Genomic DNA, 20,308 nt, shown 5'->3' on the forward strand with positions numbered 1-20,308 from the left:
TTTAGAGGGTACGTCACGGTTATGATCGCGAAGAACGCTCGATGTATGTATATTCTCATGTTTATCTGTGTGCTCCGTGACCAATCGGACCGCGATGGTGTTTTTTTGTTTAGGCTGTTACAAAAAAATTAATATAAATAGTATGGCAAGCTCAAAAGGAACGTGGGAGTAACAATAAAATTAATCCATTAAGAATCAAATTCAGAATTCGTTGGCATTTTTTATAGTTAATTTACAGTACTGAATCCTGTTTCTCAGTATTGTAGTATTTAATAGAAATAAGTTAAAAATTATTTTTTCTTAATAAATATATATTTACTTATATTATATATAAATTAATCCTATAATTTAAATAAAATAAATCTTTAAATTTTCAAATATTAAATTATTAAATACTTGTTAATAAAAATTATTTCTAAATTAATATAACTAAAATAAATAAAAAGAATTATATATTTAAATTTAGTTAATACTTTCTTCTTTCACTTAGACCTTACACTTCACTTTTATAAAGTTTGGACGGACTATAATAGAAAAGTGTTTTTCTTTTACAGATACGTCTTTTACAACGATGCATCTTTATATAAACATGAAACCTGATCTGTCGAACATTGTGATTTTTATTTTGATAGAGCAAAATGGATCATACGTAATTCGATAAAATAAATAGAACGGAAAGTGTTGTGTATCAATTATTTCCTTATAAAACGAAAGAAACTTTTCGGACGACCTAATATTTATAAAAATTACTAAGTTCTGTTTTTAAATCACAGAAATATTTTCTGTATCTCTGATTTATATATTAAGTTCCTGTATCTTACATCTTCTCAAAAAATAATTTGTAGCAAAAGCGAACCATTTACTAGCTACATAAAATTGTACTATTTATTATGTATTATATATTATATATATAAAAATTTTCAACGCGCAAAATCATTAAGATTTATGCTGGTTGTCGAAACACAATTCTATAAAATTGTTCATCCTACGAGCAGTTGATGACACATCAATTTATCAGATGTCGCCTACCGCGTTTTCAAACAGGCAAAGTTAACATATTTCTTGCTATTAATAAATTAGTTCATTTTATTTCAAACTATAGAATGTATACTAATATGTTTTAAGAAATGTCGTAAAATTATTAAAAGTCACTACTCTCATAAAACTGCCAATTATTATACGAAGAGTCGCATAATTTAATCGTCTGTTATGCTACAAACTATTTTTTGAAATATAAGTAAGTTTGGTCATATTCTAATCTCATCAATAATTTAAAATGAATGTTTCATTCATTTCAAATATTTTACTATCTAAAGTAGTAAACTCTTATAATATTTATCTTTTTATAGTATTGTGTTTTTTCAAATATCGATGATTATAAACATTTCTGAAGATGAAACAGTATATCAGATTACATTAACTTATACGATGATCAAATAGATTGAATTTAAGATATATATTTGCGTATATATGTCACATTATTCTTAGTTTACTTTATTAAAGTCATTTGCGATATAGATATTAGTAACTAATTAACATGACACAATTTTTAATTTAATTTATCGATAAATTGATAAATAAAAGAAAAAAATTTCTTGCTATTGAAAAAAGATTTATATATTTAATAAGAATAACAGTGTCGACTCTTTATTTAACAATAGCGAGAAATATGTTAATTTTGCCCCTTTGAAAACACGTTACGCGGGATGCGATAACCTGACGTGTCATCAACTGCTCGTAGGATGAACAATTTTATAGGATTATGTTTTCACTAGCGGCATAAATCTCGATGATTTTGCGCGTTGAGAATTTACGACAAATAAACGGATGGAATTAATTACAGAATTATGGGTATACCGGTTACACAAGCTAGCGCTGGAATTCGAAACTTTTGTCGCCAATTGTTTTGAAAGTTTTGATTACGACGGCGTCATCGAACGAGGACATCTTGATTCTTTTTGTTTCCTTTCTGTCGTCGCATCGAGATAGCAGTGCGCGAGTTGTTTCAGGGCAATTTGCATGAATTGCATTTACATGAAATCGCTATCAAGATTTATCTTTCGCGTCACCGTGGAAGAGATTACAGCGACGCATCAATCATCATTTTGCGAAATTATCGTTCCTCGTGATGTAACACTTTGCCGCCTAGACTTGTGGATAGTTCGATATCTTTCAGAATGAAGTATATTTGTATCGAAATCGTGACTACCCTAAATGTCGATCAACCATTCGTTCCTTTCTCATAAGAAAGTTCCACATTTACGATTGGCCCTTTTGAAACCTATTCTTTTACAATCGAACTAATAGTTATCGTTTCGAGGATTTAAATAATTTCTACATTTTGCAGGATTTGTAATAATGCGTATTGATTATTATATTTCTAAGGAAAAAGGAATGCATAGGAAAGATCAGGTATATTTTAGCAGCAGCGAATATATACTCGTTCACTGTAGATCTGATTTTCATCACTAAACTGTACACTCTTTTATGCATTTCTAAAAGAATCTCATTTTTGATTTGGTATAATAATAATTAGATTGCGGATTTGTGCATACATCTACAGAAATAGAACATGTATGAACATTTATTTCATCCATTAACACTTTGACTGCCACGTTGGTCATTGGTCACCGGAGCGCTTCAACTTCTTACAATTGTAAAAATTGAATGAAAATTGACAGTTAGGGCATTTTGAATATAACCGATAAATAGAAGATACTTTAAAATAAAAAGTGCCTCATTGAACAATTAAACATTTTCATTGGAACATCAATAAGAAAAATGAGAACAGATCTTGCATCTAACGGTGCGCTGTGTTAAAACACTTTAAACATAAATGTGGCTCATCGATACAATCCGGACAGTAGGTGGTCACCTTTTTGGTCCGATTCTTAGCAATTTTTGATCCTGACTGTTTTTAACATTTTTTTATAGCACTCTCTGCAAAATTTTCGTGCCAAGTACGCTTGCTCTTCTTTCTTCTGCATTTCGTGTCGCGATCTTTGTCGAATAAGTATATTTGACGGCTCTGGTGAATGGCACTGTGTAAGATGCATTGCGAGTTCCATTCTAAAATCTGATACCTTGATTTTTGTTTTCGTTGCTTGTTTATAGGGTATCATCGCGTTTTAAATTGATGTATTTAATAATAACTCTAAAGCTAATTTAATACCACTTGAGGGTTCTTCTATGTGGCGTAGAACATGCTATCATTTGATTCGATAAATCTACAGCACATTTTCCTCTGTCGTGATCTACCACTACTACTCGTTTATCACAAACATAATTCTTTTTGCGGACCTCTACCATTTCAGCCGAATGTTTCGTCGAAATCATAAAAATGTGTCCACCTTACTATTATATATAGAATGAGCGAATACTGTTTACTAATATCTTCTACACGTTTCAACAACATATTCTGGGCGTTTTACTTGCGACGGAATAACAAATGCGAATGGTTTGTTGAAATAAACGAAGCCTTGTTATAATATGTCGCCATCAACTGTTACCAAGGCACCACGGTGGTCACCCGTGACCACCAATAAGATAACCGGTCCATTGGGGAAGAATGTCGTCTTATATCATCAATTTATTATTATTTTACCATATGCTTCGAATAATAAAAATACTCCGGTGGCATCCTGAGCGAAACATGCGATTTCGACATGGCAGTCAAAGTGTTAAATCCTGTAACAACCACTTCACTTTGAATATTTCTTATTACACATAATGTAAAAATCTGCAGTCTAATGATAATTTCAAAGTTCATGTGAACTGTAATCTACTTCATACGCAGCAAACGCGTTAACCTCCATGAATAAAATCGTGGCGAGTGGAATCGGTGCTGAGAATGATGGCGTGGATTTGGTGGGTCGATTTTATGGCGCGGCCAATACACATCGCGCGTACACACTGAGTACGTAGGCGCGGATACGCGGCTGGCAATCCCTCATACGTTATATTAACACATTAGGTCCGCTCGCGTGCCAAAACCCCGTAAGCCGTAAGTAACAATAAGCAAGGGGCCTGTGGTCCCCTCTCGATGGTCGCGAGATGAGGATCGTGAAAGAAGGGGAGGGTTCCTCGAGGGAGGGTTCTCGACACGATATACGCGTGTACACTGCGCGCTTGTTCTCTGTGCCTGACTCTGTCGTTTCGGGGAACGACACGCGTCACGCCACAGAACCACTTTTCCTTTCGGGATTTGTAGTACTAGCTGCCTTCGGGGTGAGAGTTACGGACCGCCAAATAGCGGTTAAGCAATTGGACGATGGTATATTTAGCTCGAAAATGGGCAATAAAGTTAGTGTTAGACAAGTTTCTAGGTTTACGTACAGGTCGCTTTCTACAATGTTAATAGTGTTACGATTATTTGGCAGTTACAACGTGGAACGTTAAAGTCAATGTGTACGTTAGTAGAAAATGAAGAAAATGCTCGATTTCCACGTTATCTGACATATTGATCAAATAAAAGGAACAGTCAGTTGTCTGTGGAATATTCACAGAATATTTGATACTGTATAAACTTGTCAATAAAGAATCATGTCATATCAGAACAAGTCAAAGAACACTGTCTGGAATAATATTGTAACATTCTTTCGATTTTATTCGTTTGACAAGTGGAAGAATGGTAGATGATTGATTGCGAATTACAAATACAGTAGAAGTCTCTTTGCACAAACATGTAGGCGGACAAGCAATTCATCGTATAATAGAAATTTACATCGATATGAATGAAGTCAGTAATTCATTTAATCGGACACTAACAAAAATTCGTTCAAATAATTACAATATATTGTGGAAATATTTCTCTAGCAGAGTATTTAGAATTGTCTTACATGGGCGAACGTATCTCGGAGCAAAAGGTCTGCAAGTTATTGTGCACCATATTTTGAAATATATTCGTTGCCACTACTCCAAGCAGCCAGTTAATGCACCTGCCGCCGATCTTCCGAAGAACATTTATTCTTTCAAACTTTGCATCTGACACACCTATATTCAGAACTGCTGTAACTAGGGTTTAAATTACGATCGTTAATCCTAGTTTATAATCATTACCAGGAAACTATTCAGACATGCACCGATCGTATAAGTTAAGGACATGAAAAGAAAAACACCTAGTGTCATTTATGAAAGATGTTTCCAGCTTTCCCGAGGGAAGAAGATATTTTTAAAAATGTATTTTACGCTACAGATTTCTCAGTTAATAAAGCTCTGTGTTCTTGTTAAACTTTCTGAATCAGCGAGTTATCGTGACAATCAATTTATGTTACACTCTATATAGTGTACTATATAACGCTGAAGAGGTCAGCCAGATTATTTTAAACCATCAACGAATCGTTCAAAATGTTTATTCTCATTAACGCGTATAGTTACTCGCAAGTTCTCGACTTTCAGAAACACTTTTCTATGTTTTATGTAAAACGCGAAAACAGTAAATTATCTTTAACTACTCTGGGGTAGATAACAAAACGTTCTTTATACTTTTTAGAATATCAGGATTGAACAAACTTTCCATGTTCCTAATTGTAGCAGCTCTAGCGTCTGAAAAAGATGTGAAGAAAATTGTAGAAGTCTGCTCAAGTCCGAAACTTGAATTGAATATAATTGAATTCTCTGCTTAATTCATTACTTTATAGAGCAATCAAAACGACGACTGTCAGTCAGTCTTCCAAATGACGACTTGCTGTGCGCAAAACAGAAAGACGAAAGCGTCGGTTGAGAACCACTTTGACCACACGCACACTCCTCGGTGGCTCCAATTAAGCGGGCAACATTAATTTCAACCACCCGGTCCGACCCCGCGGTTATCTCCTTCTCTCGTGCACCCGCCGTTTAGTCGACCTTTCCTTGTCTCTCTTTCTATCTTTCCTCGTTCCACCATTGCCTTCCGTCGCAGTTTGCTTCCACTCTCGCTCTTCCGCACGCACAAACACGTCAACCGGACAGTTCACTATCGAACACGCATTTTTGTCTTCGTTAATAAGTGGACGTTAATAGTTCACTGCGATATTCTTGCGTAATCAGGCCGCTTTGTAAACTAACTTGTTCTGTCAAAGATGATGCACAATTCTGTTTCAAAGGGAACCATCGTATTTGACAGTGATCCTATGCGGCGATATTGTCACGTTGCAAATAGGGAACTTATTAATTAATTAATTAACTATTTGTAATTTGAAAGTAATTTTTAGATGTCTAAGTAACGTTTACGTCCAAGATGACATGAAGTAGTTTGGGTTTACAGTAAAACTGTCAAAGTTTTCCTACTTTTGGAATTATTAAAACCATGTGATTTTAGCAAAATTGATGATAATTTTTATTAAACTCCAACGCATGATTGTATATGTATACCTATTTTGTTTTCACCCTACTACTTTAATTATAATTATTTATACAGCATTTTTAAATATAAAATGGAGTCGTTGTTCTAATGTCAAGATCGCTAAATTTTACAGTATTTCAATTTAATTTATTTAATTTGTTACCTGTAGAAAACAACTACCTATTAATATTTTTCATCGAATAAAATATACAATAAGAATGAAAATTAAAAAACGAAGTTGAATCGGCCTAACTCAATATCAATGGAGAATTTAAAACTCATTTTCCACTATTTCAACCAAACATTCCACTATACTAATCAACGGTCGACGCAACTAAAACGTCAAGCACAGTGGCAGCGTTACCCACATCGGGCTCAATGAGTTATCTCTTTCCGCCCGTGCCTTAACGACTCTTTCCCAATTGCTTTTAGCAGAATCGTTTAGCATGAAACCAGCTAATAAGTAGAAAAACGCAAGTCTTTTATGTCAATTTGTTCACGCGTTTTCTCAGTTGGTGGAAGAGCTGGAAGGTTCGCAGGAACGTTATCGCGGGAAACTGCACGGTCCCAATGAAAGAGCAAATTGTTCCGTTCCTGAGAAAAAAGGATTTCGCGAGAGGCCTTTCCAGGTGGCTGTTCTTGCATATGCGGCCGAGAAACGTTTATTGTTTCAACGAAACTTCTATATTTATCCATCGGCAGAACGAAAGCCTCGTATTTGTTTCTATTCCCGTATTCTCCTCGTCACGTCTCATTCCGGTTTCCTTTTTCTTTTTCTAACCGTTCTGTCCTCGTTGGTTTTACACGGCCCACACTCGCAGGCTAATACTCGCGATTTTCAGCAAGCCTGGCTCGCTAATTCGTCTCAGTCGAGTCGCGCTTCTGTACACAAGCAGAAGTAGTTTACTTTGTCGCTGGATCGACTTCCTTGCCACACGCTTCGAGAACACGCGACTGTCTCGGCGAAGAAGGAGGAAAAGAGATGATGCAACACGCCGAGGCAACGGAAGAGCCAGAATCACCGGGATATTTTTGAAGTTGTCACGCACTTGCGAAGTACGAATGAAATTTTGGCACCAGCGAAAATGAAGATCGTATATGCCTCCGTAATGAGGCAGGCGATTCGCACTTACTTCCTGGAATAGTTCCGTGTTTCTTTCTAGCTGCTTTTGTAGTAAATCTCTCGTAAATTCCTATATAGTTCTTCTTCGTAAATTCAAATTACCTAAACCTAACACTTCCCAGTACGTACTTTATGTCCTGACTATATATTCGAATACTTTCATGAGCCTCTGAATCTAACAACGTCGCTTTGCGGAATATCTAACTTTCATCTTTGATAATAGAAAATTGCAGAAACGGTAGTTTAGTGCGTGTAGGCTATACAACGATCGAGTGTGCGATAGGAAGAGAAGGTGGGAAAAGGAAGGAGCAGTCAAAGGGGAACGTCACGTTCCGACCAGAGACAGGATGACGTTTCTAATACGAAACTGAGGAATTAGAACAGTCGCACTGTCTAATGAGATACTAATTGCACAGCATTCCTATAGTATTGACCTGACGTCGGATCAGATAAATCAGTATCTGGCTAAGGGAAAGTGAAACGCGTGCACGATGTATTCGCGAGATTCGTCGAAAATGCTGTTCGTGGTCAAACAGAGGAAAGACTGTGAGAGATCTATCGACGTAACGTGATAGACAGCCCTTAAAGCGGAGCCATGTACACCGTAATTATTTGAGACACAAACGCGAATGCATATCGATGTTTGCTCGTTTTAAGGTCTGACTCTTATCCTTCCTATTCCACTTCAAACGATTTCTGTTTTACCGGAAAATAGAATGCTCCACAACACAAAGTGCAATCAGTAGAATATGTCACTGGTAAGACACGCTCGACGCTCGATGGTGCCTAACGAAATTAGCCACTTGCCGTCAAATTTACTGTGAATAGGAATCAGTGAAAGGAATAACTATAATACTTCTCGAATTAGCGTAAAAATATTACACACCGAGAAACTGTACTAATTATAAATTAGGATAAGGGAATTCTGCATTATCGTTTTCAAGAATATTTAGGACTGTGTAGGTTGATTGAATAAAAGTGAAGTTTCTAAGAGATGCAACGTCGATTGGTCAATTACAATTCAAGTAAGAATACTCTAAGAACTAACTATATTACAAAAATTATATTATATGTCGGAGATGAAAGGACATCGCCTTTCTTTCGGAATGTTTGGGAAAGTCCCCGATACTTTAGTCCCAACTTTTTATTATAGCCATACTTAAACAATGAAACTGAGAAATAGCTGTTTATGAGTCAAGTCAATTATGATTATCCGAGATTTGTGACAGTGGGCTTGGGCTCGAAGTGACATAATAAAGTGACATAAGTAACAGGTTATCGATTCTTCATCATTGACAATAATGAACATGATCTTCTTTCAACACTTTTATTTCTATATCTCTGTTTACGTTATAATCAAGCATCGTGGTCGAGCTATAAGAATTTGCTGCTTCCTCTATAAACACGAACCAAAGACTATAAATTCAGCATAGGTTGAACACCCTAAATAAAATAAAAAATCTACCATCAGTATCTGCAGACCTAAGCACTGCTAAACAATTCGATCTAACGAAAATGTTTTACACGAAAGATTGAATCATAACTAAATTACGAAAATCTATAAATTTATTTAAAACTGCACAAATTTAATATAATGCGACTTCTAAACAGCTCATTTGTCTTTCTTATTAATGCAGATCAATTTCTTATTGTATATAGGCAGTATATATATATGTCTGAGATGAAAGGACATCGCGGCCTTTCTTTTGGAACGTTTGGCAAAGTCCCCAATACTTTAGTCCAGACCTTTTATTATAGCCGTACTTAAACGATAAAACTGAGAAATAATTGTTTATGAGTTAAGTCAATTATGATTATCCGAGATTTATGACCGTGGACTTAGGCTCGAAGTGACAATGGGTCACTGAACGTAGCTACGGTCACGGGAGGGACGTATACCTAACAGAGGTATAAAGTAATTAAATAACTCTCCTTAAAAACAGGGATTGACCTGAGGGATATAGAGAGATACGAAGAGGAGTATATAAGGACGGTTACACTTGGACTGACTCTGAATCCGATAAGTTCGACTAGCCCAGTGAACACGTACATCGAGTTCCTAATCGCAATCGTCATCCCGTTGACCGTGTATTCGTTATCGAACCTAAACTCATCGTCACCGACATCTCAATTATTCGCTCACCGATATCTCCTGTTAACCTTTGCAATACATTCGCTTTAATCAATATCATCTGGTATACCACAATGATGGACAACTCGCAGAAAGATTCAGACGACCCGACATATATAATATTTCTCTATAATATATGATTCTAAAAAACATTTCTTGCACTTGAAAGTATAAGCACAAAACAGTCTGCAAATTTCTACTCCAAGTAATAATTACAAACTAAATGAAATAAAATTAATTTAAGAAAACTCTTATAAAGAAAACACTTATAAGAAAACTCTACATCTGATCCTTTTAGTTTTCTCAAACACTGAAGCTATCGACAACGTATACACAAAAGACTAGGACAAAAGCAGACCATAAACAGTAGACAGGCGACGATAGCTTCAGTCATAGGGTAACACTGGCAGCATGCGGATCTGGACCAACTCAAATTATACTCCTTGCATTTACACTTCTGTATTAAATTATATTTTCTACCTTGCAATTTATCCACGCGTTCCTTTGTTCACACATGTAAAAACCTCAACAAATACATTTACGTCTAAGATTTGAATCGTGTAGTATCTGATTTACACGAAACATCTCACCAAGAAGGAATTATGGGTAGTCGATAATGTTGGCAAATACGTAAAGTGGCGGGCCTTATTAGGAACACGAGTAACAAGCCGCCGGTGATCTTCGTGATTCACGCTTTCCTCGCCGTGATCTATTTAACGTCGTGATTTCGTGGATCGACGTGGATCGCATGAATCGTCCACGTGGAAATCCCGTCGGGATCGCAAGGCGCATGCATCGTTGCCGGCTTCCAGGCCAACGCTGGCGCTATCCGTTTGTAATTACGCGACCGGTTTCATGAGCTCGGAGATGGTTCCGCGCGATTCTTTCCAACGTTTTCATTAAAATGTCTGCGCATAGCCGAAGCACGGCATAACAGCGGTTTCACGCGAAACGTGATTTATCGCTTTGCACGCGAATCGCCGATCCTATTAGGCAGGACCGGTTAATTAACAATAATATACGTTTGATGCTTCCACGTGGGTTTATATCATAGTCAGAAAAACGAATTTCTTCTTCGTGTAAGCGTATAGGTCGATTGAGCAATCAGGACCATCGACAGACTCGGGTCTGACGTCCAAATGGCCGAGGTCCAAAATATTGTTGCTGTGTTCCTTGGCGTCTCGCTCTCTCTTCTGTCTGATTAGAGTTGTTGGATACTGGAATCGTACAAGTGAATGGTCTGAATGTCTGAATCGTGGAATACGTGCTGAAAAATAAGCTCGATTAGTCTACAGCTTCTTGTTTTGTTTTTAAAGTAGTTGTTAAGTAGTGATGACTATTACAATTGGGAATGTTCGATACAAATTAAAATTCTTACGAACGTAAGTAACAGGATTTCATCCGGTAAGTATCACAACGAGTATTTTATGTTAAGTAAATTATACGGCTATTTAACCACGAGAAAATTAATGTTCATGGAATAAACGCATAAAAGTTGAAATTAATCGCATAAAATCTAAAATTGTATACTCAATAAGCATGGACAACAATCTTAACGAAAGGATCTTCGCATCTTTGTTGTCGATAGTCTTGGCAATTTAAAAACTTTGGAAAGTTAGCACCGTGAACAAACGAATGAAACGCAAAAATGCTACTAATAGATAGAGCGACGACGGGTACCAGTCTCTTGCGATTTGTACTTGTAAACGCGCTTAACCGACCAGGCTACACGTGTAAACGTCGCAAGTAAATATACATCACATTACGAGACACTCAAATTAACGACGGAACGGCTAATTGATTTGTTCGCAATCGATGTTTGTCGAGGAATTCGATTTATGAAGCTTGTGATTGGGATCCTGACTGACGAAGAAAATTGCATCATTTCATGAGCATGGTTTATCGTAATAATCATTTTTTATGCAGTTCTCGTACGACTAAATATTCTAAATTCCGATGTTTGCCTGCGTAAACGAATCATTAACGACGTATTCCTAAGGTTCATTCGTGCCATTAAGAGCTCGTAATTATGGTTAAAATACCGTTTGCGAAGAAATAAAGACTTTTCTGTTGTCTCGTGGAATTCTTCCAGAACGCAATTTTTATTTTATCCGCACAAGACGCTCTTATGTAAAGGTAATTTTAAACTTGTGAAACTTCAAGGTGATTCGAAGTAATTGATCTCGATTCTATCGTGGAATGCACGTGCGAAAATACCGAACAACGGGGACTATTTTCACCTGTCATTAGATCGCGTACAATTGAAAATGTCATCGCACGCACGCCCGCAGCTGATTCGAATGAGCGATTTCATGAGCGAACACCTCCCTTAAAGCTCAGGATTATTGAAAACAGCGGTTACGTTATCGTGGGAACGACTATCAGTCGACGTCGAATGGACAGCTATTCATCGTTCATGGAGAACCGTAATCGCCATCGATGATGGTTATTAATATGCTGGCTGGATAACTCCGACTCCATGATCGACGATATCGGCACGGTATGCATTATGATTTAGAAATCGCTCGTTCCACCGCCATGGAATACAGGTACCATTAAAAGAACAGTTCGATAGCGTAAGGTAATAAAAGAATTTCGATAGTCGAGGCACACACCAATGGGGAAACAATGTAACGACTAAATAACTACGGTGTCATGCGAAAAAGAAAATATCGATGCTTGAAATCTTTTTCGTAGATAAATAGGAAAAAAGGAGAGAGATGGAACGACAGCTATCCACAAAATATTTTTCACTTTGCGAAATTTATACTGTGTAATATATTAGGTTGTCCGAAAAGTGTCTTTCCTTATACAAAAATGAAACCTAATCTGTCGAACGTTGTGATCTTCATTTTGATAGAACAAAGTGAAACAATATGAAACGAAAAATCTGCATCCATTATTTCCTCATAAAACGAAAGAAAGAAGAAGATTGAGTGAAAACTATGTAAAATTGTTTACCGTGCTAAATACTACTTTTAATTTAAATACAATCAAAATTTAGTTTCTATTTGATTAAACAACAGTTTTTTTATTGTAGATAATAATTAGATTACCTGCTGATTGTAAGAAATAACTGGAAATGATGCTTAAGCCGCGGGGCAGGAGAATTTATATTTTACAAGAGGATTTTGTTAATAAGTAGTAATAGAATAAATAATAGTTTGCATTCGAATAAGGATAGTAATAATTCATGGTTACGTAACGGCAACTCGTTGTTGCTAACACTGTTATCCTCTGATCAAACAATTAGATAGAAATCACGTAAGGGTCAATGGGATCGATATCGTAACGATTGAAGATCTATTGCGATAACGCTGCGATTTAATGTAATAATTAATAATAAAGATAACCGAACGATTTTCTTACTTGCGGTAACGTGATTAGAACAATGTAAGTAGAACATCGAACATGTAACGCGGTGAATTATGCGCGCTCCGGGTGTGGATAGCAGGATCGTTCGTTTATCTCGTATCTTTGTTATCTCGCTACAGGAACGAATATCGCAACTGGCGACGAAAGATCAATGGTCTGAATGCACGACCGCGGGCCAATCGATTTCAATAATAGCGTCTATTTTTAACGCTCTGCGTATCAGCCTGCATGATCGTACACCATTCGAACACGATCTTTGCTAATAATTTTCTTTGGTATAATTTCAGATAGAAAATTAAAATAACTCGAGAAATTTTTAATTCGAGAAGACCTGGAGACCTGGAAAATTTGAATGTTGAAACATTCAATTGTATTTAACACTAGGTTTACGGGCCTTTTTTTTAAGAGCACCCGCTAAATTGACAAGCAAACGAAAATACGCATCTTCTTGAAAAAATCGATTTATTCAAATTAAGTCGGAATCGAAGAATATTTTTGCGTAGGCTTTGCGTTTAAATAAATTATTAGTAAGAAAGCGTAATCGTATTTATTGAGTACATTTTTTACAAATATGCTGAATTTTGTTTGTGCATTTTCCGCGTGCGATCTTTTTGCAATATATGCAACAATTGTTGCTTCTGTTGGCAACTTTTTCGCACTTCTGACGTTGAAGGTGACAGAAATGAAGCGTCTTTGGCAAATGTTCTTGTCTTCTCCAGCTAATTCCTCGGCTAAACAAGATATGAACTCCTTTCTGGATATTTTCGTAGAAATACACACAAATTTCAAAAATTAGAAACCTTAGGAAAAATTAATTGTGTGTATAAATTAATTACGATTGAAATTAATGCTATGGCTTTGGGGTATTTTATTTCGAAGTTTGAAATTCGTCGACAGGTGCCGTAAACCTAGTGTTAATTAAAAAATTCGAAAACCTGAAGATTGGAATATTTCTAAAACGAAATAATTTGAAAAATCTGCAAATTGAATTATTCGGGAATTCGACGTGAAATTTCCGCACAAGTTTCGAATTATTGTAATTGGTGAACGGTGTTTTTCAATCAGAACAGAAAAATTGGCTCTACCCTTAATTCTTTATCAACTCACAGAAATGAATGCAACTTTCCCACGATTAGAGAGCGATTTAAAACTAATATTATACATAATAAATAAAATTCAATTAAATTCGTATTTTATTTTCTTCGATCTAAATATGAAGAAAAGAAAATCAGAAACGCATGGGATCATGAAAGAGAAGATGGTTGGTAGCGATCTGACACCGGAAGAACCGGCTCCCTCTCAAGAGCTGCGCCAGGAATGAAGTCATTAATCGTATTCCCCGGCAATATATTATTTACAAATTTCCATTTCTCATTATTCTTAACGCTTGCCGCGCCGTCAACCATCTGCCCGTTCTAAACTGCGAAATGGTTCTCGCGATTGGAACCGTCTCTCCCGCGTGTATAAACGAATATCCGCTCGCCTGAGCGATGAAATTGGCAGCCTCGCGAAGATGTAATTAAGCTGCCTTTCGGTCGTTCTGCGTGCTGGCTTTTGCATGAATTTTACCATCTCGCATGCAAAGTTGCGATTGAAACAGCTCGAATCATCTACAAAGTAAAAGACCAAAGTGTTTGCAGTTAATAATGGATGATTCCTGTTAGTTTTAAGAAGAAGCACATGATAACTCGCATTTCCCATTTTTTACTGGCAAGCTGATTTAATCCTCTTGATGGAAACTTTCAAAATCTTATTGGTCATAATATTATATCTGTTAAACTACCGTTCAGTTTGATAATTATACCTTTGGCTTCTGCAAAACTTGGCCAATCAACCAGCTATTTTTAAAAGCTTCCAACGACGTCTTATTACAATTTTCTTGTTTAACACTATTTCCACTAAAACCAGTCAGAATGATTGGCCTTTAAAAAATACGAAATAATAGAATATTTTTATATTTATCGATTACGGAAGGAATTCCATGTTATGTAGTACATTTTTGGTATTATTAATCCATCTGGGGCCATGACCCCTAAACGAGGGTTGATATATTTATAAAAGTGTTAGTGTTAATCGTAAAATGGGATTAAAATCGATAAATCAAGAAAAATGTACTTATATTTTTGTTACCACGTTCTTAGTATTTATCATCGCCAGTTAGGAGATTTCTGCAATTATTGAGCTTCAATCGTACGATAATATCGTCAAGACGTTAAATTTTGAGACAGCAATCGCAAGAATTCCAATGGAATTCGCGAGAACGAGATAAACGTAAGTTGATTACAAGGGAAAGCAATTCGTATCAAAGCTGTACCGGAAGATATGTGGAGAAACCGACGTGGTATCTAGCATTTACACATGTACCTGACTTTAAAATCGTTTGAAATAGCAACGTTTTATCGAATCTTTATCGGCGGTGACTACTCAGACTAAAACGATTGCTATTGAAGGAGAACGAACAGAAGCGAGACCAACTGAGAACCGCGCCTTAATGGAAACGAACTAACGACCCGTGGAAACGTAAACGCAGTCACGTACTCGAGAGTAACGATAGACGAGTGACCAATCAATGGTCATTATTTATGGTTATGGATACAACCACGGGGCATGACTGCTTTTCGTACGATTCCATGGGTCCCGGCAGTTACACCTTAACGAGTGCCGCGGAAAAATGTGAGCGGTTGCTGTATGCGATCACGGAGAATGCGTAGACCGAATAAAATTCGCGTCGATTCGTTTAATCGACAGAACTTCTGTCGCATGTTCTCTGTTGTGAGTGGCCGTAATTGTCCCACGGTCGAACCATTCTTTCAAACGTGTTATTATCGTTGCTTACTTGTGGATTCGGAACGTGTAGTCTCGTTCTTAAGGAATTTCGGTATTGTTCAATCGACGGAGTAAAAAACGTATTGAGATTCCTTTTGTAAGACGTAAAGTTTGATTTATTACACCGGTTGTTATTTCTAACTTTAATTTAACTTTTTAAAGTTTCGGTGAATTGTTCTTCGATATAGTTTCTTCGTGATACGTTCGAAGGGAACAAATGGTGAATAGAAACTGGGATTGAACGCGCTGCGGAATTCGATTCGTCCCGTTTCCAATTGACGGCAACTCGAAAACAACGAAACGAACTCTGTGCAATCGTAAATCATTATTGTCGTCCCGTTAATTGACATTAGGGCTGATAGGAGGAACGCGATAAATGTCCCGTTTCGTTTCCATGGTTTTATCGCGAGAAACGAAGCGACACGGGCACGCGAGAATGGATAATTGATTATTATTAATGAAATGCTTGTCCACGATCATGCTTTTTTAACCGGTATGTTTTTTCTTTTTTTGTTCTCAGGACGAAGTAAGTAACGAGCCACGACAGTTACAGGCCGTACGTTCGAGTGCTATAGGCGAGACGATTATGACGAAAACGGCACCGGACAAACGTGAGCGTTTTCCAAGCCATTACTGTTCACGCTTGTTTGTGCAAGCTTGCCCATCGGCTGGCGTCCTGCTAAAATCGCGTGGACGCATGTCACTTTTCCTCGATCCATTGTATATACAAATTACGACATACTTACTGCAAGTATAGTTCGCATATATTTAACCCATTTGCATCATGGCCCTACTTAAGAGGACTGGTCCCTATGACCGCGCGCGGTCGGTCGTAGGTGCAGTAAATGACATCCGAATTCTTCGTCGAGTTTATCAAAAATTTACTGTTCAAAACGATTGGTAAAAGAAATAAGAAATAAGAAATTAAATCATATTATTTCTCGTGGAATTCTTTCAAATGGTCCATACAATAAACTGACATAGGCGAGATGCTGGCAAACGGGTCCAACGTGATCTCTCACATCCGAAGAATACTTAGCGACTGAAATAAAAAGCAGTCGCAGCGCGCGGATTAATTCGCGCTTGGATGCAAATGGGTTAAATGGTCAATTATTCGGTATATCGGTAAAGCTTATAAACATTCTCAGATTAGTTTCAAAATTTACCAATATAATCACGACAGTCGCGTCTGATTACAGTGCTAATAAAATTTCAAAAAATGTTCTGTATTCGTAAAAATTTTCTCTGCTAAGTGTTCAAATACTGGAGAAAGAAGAACAGTCGATAATTCTAGGAATGGCTGTCTCCTTCAGTGATAGATGTGACATGGTCTTGAACATGTCTACCTACTAACTAGGAACTGTATTATCAATTTTACCCGCCTAGTTACAAATTTGCTCAGTCAAAAAATACCATAAATTCATCTAACGAAGCTTAATAAATAGCTTATCGATCCGTAACTTAATACTTTTTGCACAATATCCAGTCAGGGCAGAAAGTAACAGCCACGAAAATGATGTCGGAGAACAGGTGGCCACCGTTGGAGACGAAGAGGTCTTAATTCCACGAATGACATTTCTCTCCTTAGTCGGTCGCGTTTCCCGTTCGTTTCTGCGAATAGCCTAGCGCGAAACGCGACTCATCTGCGACAACACGAAAACTAACGAGCGTCCGACGTCTCGACGTAAATTACCATCAAATGTAGGTTACGAGATGCCTTCCCGCGGTCGCGATATTAAATCAGACCCCCTTGGGTCTACGAATATCGCGTGAAAACCAACGATGCTCCCCTTGCTCCGGAGAACGAAGACCAATTCCAGCATTAAAACTGTCAATCGTGTGCGGATCGAAGTGCCGAGACGAAGCTGCACACGTAGCCGGACTCGTAATTCTCGTGAATCAAGAATGACTGCGAGGAGAAGTGGAGAAGGCTGGTCGGTCGGCCGTGTCGACACGCTTAGCCTCGTTTGTCCCGAGTAATGGCCGTAGTCATAACTCAACTCGCGACTTCGAGTCGAGGATCGAGCGCTCGGTTGAGTCGAGGACCCGACTGCAGTCATTTCTGCTTGCTTGACGTGACGCTTACACGCGACCGACCGATCTCGTTCGGCGAATGAGCAGGATAGATCAGATTCACGGAAACGACAAGTCGATCGAGTCGTTTCCCTTCGAACGATCGCGCAACCGATCAAGAAGAAGCAATATCTGCAGGAATCGTCTCAGTAGTCTTCGAAAGCGTATCTTTTGTTCATGCAAACAGACAAACGTTGGGGAATGATTGGCGAAACCCTCGCAAATCGTCGTGAGAATGTAAATTCGTTGCTCTCGTATTCGATGGCCAGTATCTTCGAGTTCTTGCAACCTGAACGTTTCCATCTTCCCCTCCGCTATTTCTTCTCTTCGACTATGTGGAGATAGAAGCCGATAAACGGATATCAAGGATTTCTCTACATTCCTTTAAAATACCAGTATCGAACCTTCGCAGAAGAGCACGTTCATTATAGCAGTTCCGTCTTCGAGAAACGCCACACGACAATTTCTATCGAACAGACAGCTACAAACAGCTATTGTCGAAATCACGTGCCTTTCTGTGTAGACCGACTGACCGCTGCTGAACTTTGATTCGATCCAATCCACGATGATTAAGAAAAACGATGTTTATAGGAATAGTTATCGGTACAGGTCGAGAATTCCTTTCTTTTGCAAATCTATCTATGTAACAGTTTTCCCAGGTAAAAGATAGTAGGCAACGATGGGCATTTCCCGTTTATGGAACTCGCGAGCTCCCCCGTGGCGAGCGTCTTTAATTACATGTGTTTCCTTCCACGCGGGAGACCAATGAAGCCAATATTTTAATACGAACCGAGGCACAGTGGCGAACGAGCTCATTCCACGTACCATCTACTCGAATGTTCTCATCGTTAGCGTATGCTCAACGAGTTTACGTGGCTAATCGGTGGAAATTGGCCGAGCGCCCGACCGCTGTGTTCGTCCTTTTAACGACGCACCCTTTCCTCCATTCTATCGTTACGCTATTTCATAGCCATGGGTTTATTCTCCTTTAGCGATGAACACGAATGATTATCGATAGTAAATTTGTTGAGATTGATTTAGGACTATACTTGACTAGAAGAGTTAAAAATTTAATGTTTTGTGTAAGCGAGTGAATTTTTACACGCGTTATACTGAATTATATAGGGAAACATGTGCGGTGGATAAAAATTGAAATATGTGGTTCTTACGCGCATCAGTATGATTTTTTAAGAAAAATCCCATCGATTTTTCCATTATAATTTATATTACCTATTTTATTCTTTTACTTTCCTATTCTTTGTTGGAATACAACGATATTAGACACATAGACACAAATACTCTTACACAGACACCCACACAGGCATTTGAACAGGACATTTACGCAGGTCATACTCATTACTGTATAGAGAGTGTGGTTCAAAGTATTTAAGGGATCATGGGTCACTACCTACGTCTAGTCTGAGAGTAACTGGCCGACAATCAACAATTCTTCCATACTTTGTTAATTATATCACTCGCTTATATACATTTGGTTCTGTAGTTCTGTTTAATAAATATCACCGAATATTATTTTAACATAAACATTGTGTCTTCCACAGATTATTAATCTTAACTTCAAGATTAAATTCTAAGAGTATTTTATATGGGAGTTTCTTTTAGATGCATTGCGCTCTGCACGAGTTGCGTGTTACGCTTGCAATCTGAAGATGTGAAAAGAACTTATCTATATGTTTATAAATAAAAGAACTTATCTATGTGTTTATAAATTCTGCATTACATGTAGATTTCGGATTTTTATGTATTAGGTCGTCCGAATCATTGTCTCGAATTTAAAATGAACTGCCTCCCCATGAATGACTCTGATAATAAGTGCATGTCCCACAAATTGTGGGTATAACGATTTGGAGATTATTGTTGTGGCTGTTTGGGAAAGTGTATTTGTTGGAATACAACGATATTTCACGCATAGGCATAAATACCCTTAAACAGACACCCACACAGGCATTTGAACAGGACATTTACACAGATCATACTCATTACTGTATAGAGAGTGGGGTTCACAGCATTTAAGGGATCATGGGTCACTACCTAAGTCTAGTCTGAGAGTAACTGGCCAACTATCAATAATTCTTCTATACATTGTTAATTATATCACTCGCTTATATACATCAGGTTCTGTGGTTCTGTTTAATAAACATCACACAGGCATTTGACCAGGACACTTACACAGGCCATACTCATTACGGTATAGAGAATGGGGTACACAGTATTTAAGGGATCATGGGTCACTACCTAAGTCTAGTCTGAGAGTAACTGGCCAACTATCAATAATTCTTCTATACATTGTTAATTATATCACTCGCTTATATACATCAGGTTCTGTGGTTCTGTTTAATAAACATCACACAGGCATTTGACCAGGACACTTACACAGGCCATACTCATTACTGTATAGAGAATGGGGTTCACAGTATTTAAGGGATCATGGGTCACTACC

At 37.5% G+C, this 20,308-nt stretch overlaps 1 protein-coding gene across 2 annotated transcripts in view; it reads left to right on the forward strand.

Annotated features, from left to right (window-relative positions):
- LOC139988344 (uncharacterized) overlaps positions 1-20,308 on the forward strand; it is a 105,298-nt gene that overhangs the window by 75,167 nt on the left and 9,823 nt on the right. The window contains exon 2 of one of the 2 annotated variants that reach the window (XR_011800076.1): positions 16,298-16,388. The exons of the other annotated variant lie outside the window; for it this stretch is intronic. The gene's annotated coding sequence lies outside the window, so the exon portion shown is untranslated. The remainder of the gene's footprint in view (positions 1-16,297; positions 16,389-20,308) is intronic. 2 annotated transcript variants of the gene reach the window in all.

This window comes from Bombus fervidus, chromosome 6 (assembly GCF_041682495.2).
Source record: "Bombus fervidus isolate BK054 chromosome 6, iyBomFerv1, whole genome shotgun sequence".
Classification (NCBI taxonomy): domain Eukaryota; kingdom Metazoa; phylum Arthropoda; class Insecta; order Hymenoptera; family Apidae; genus Bombus; species Bombus fervidus.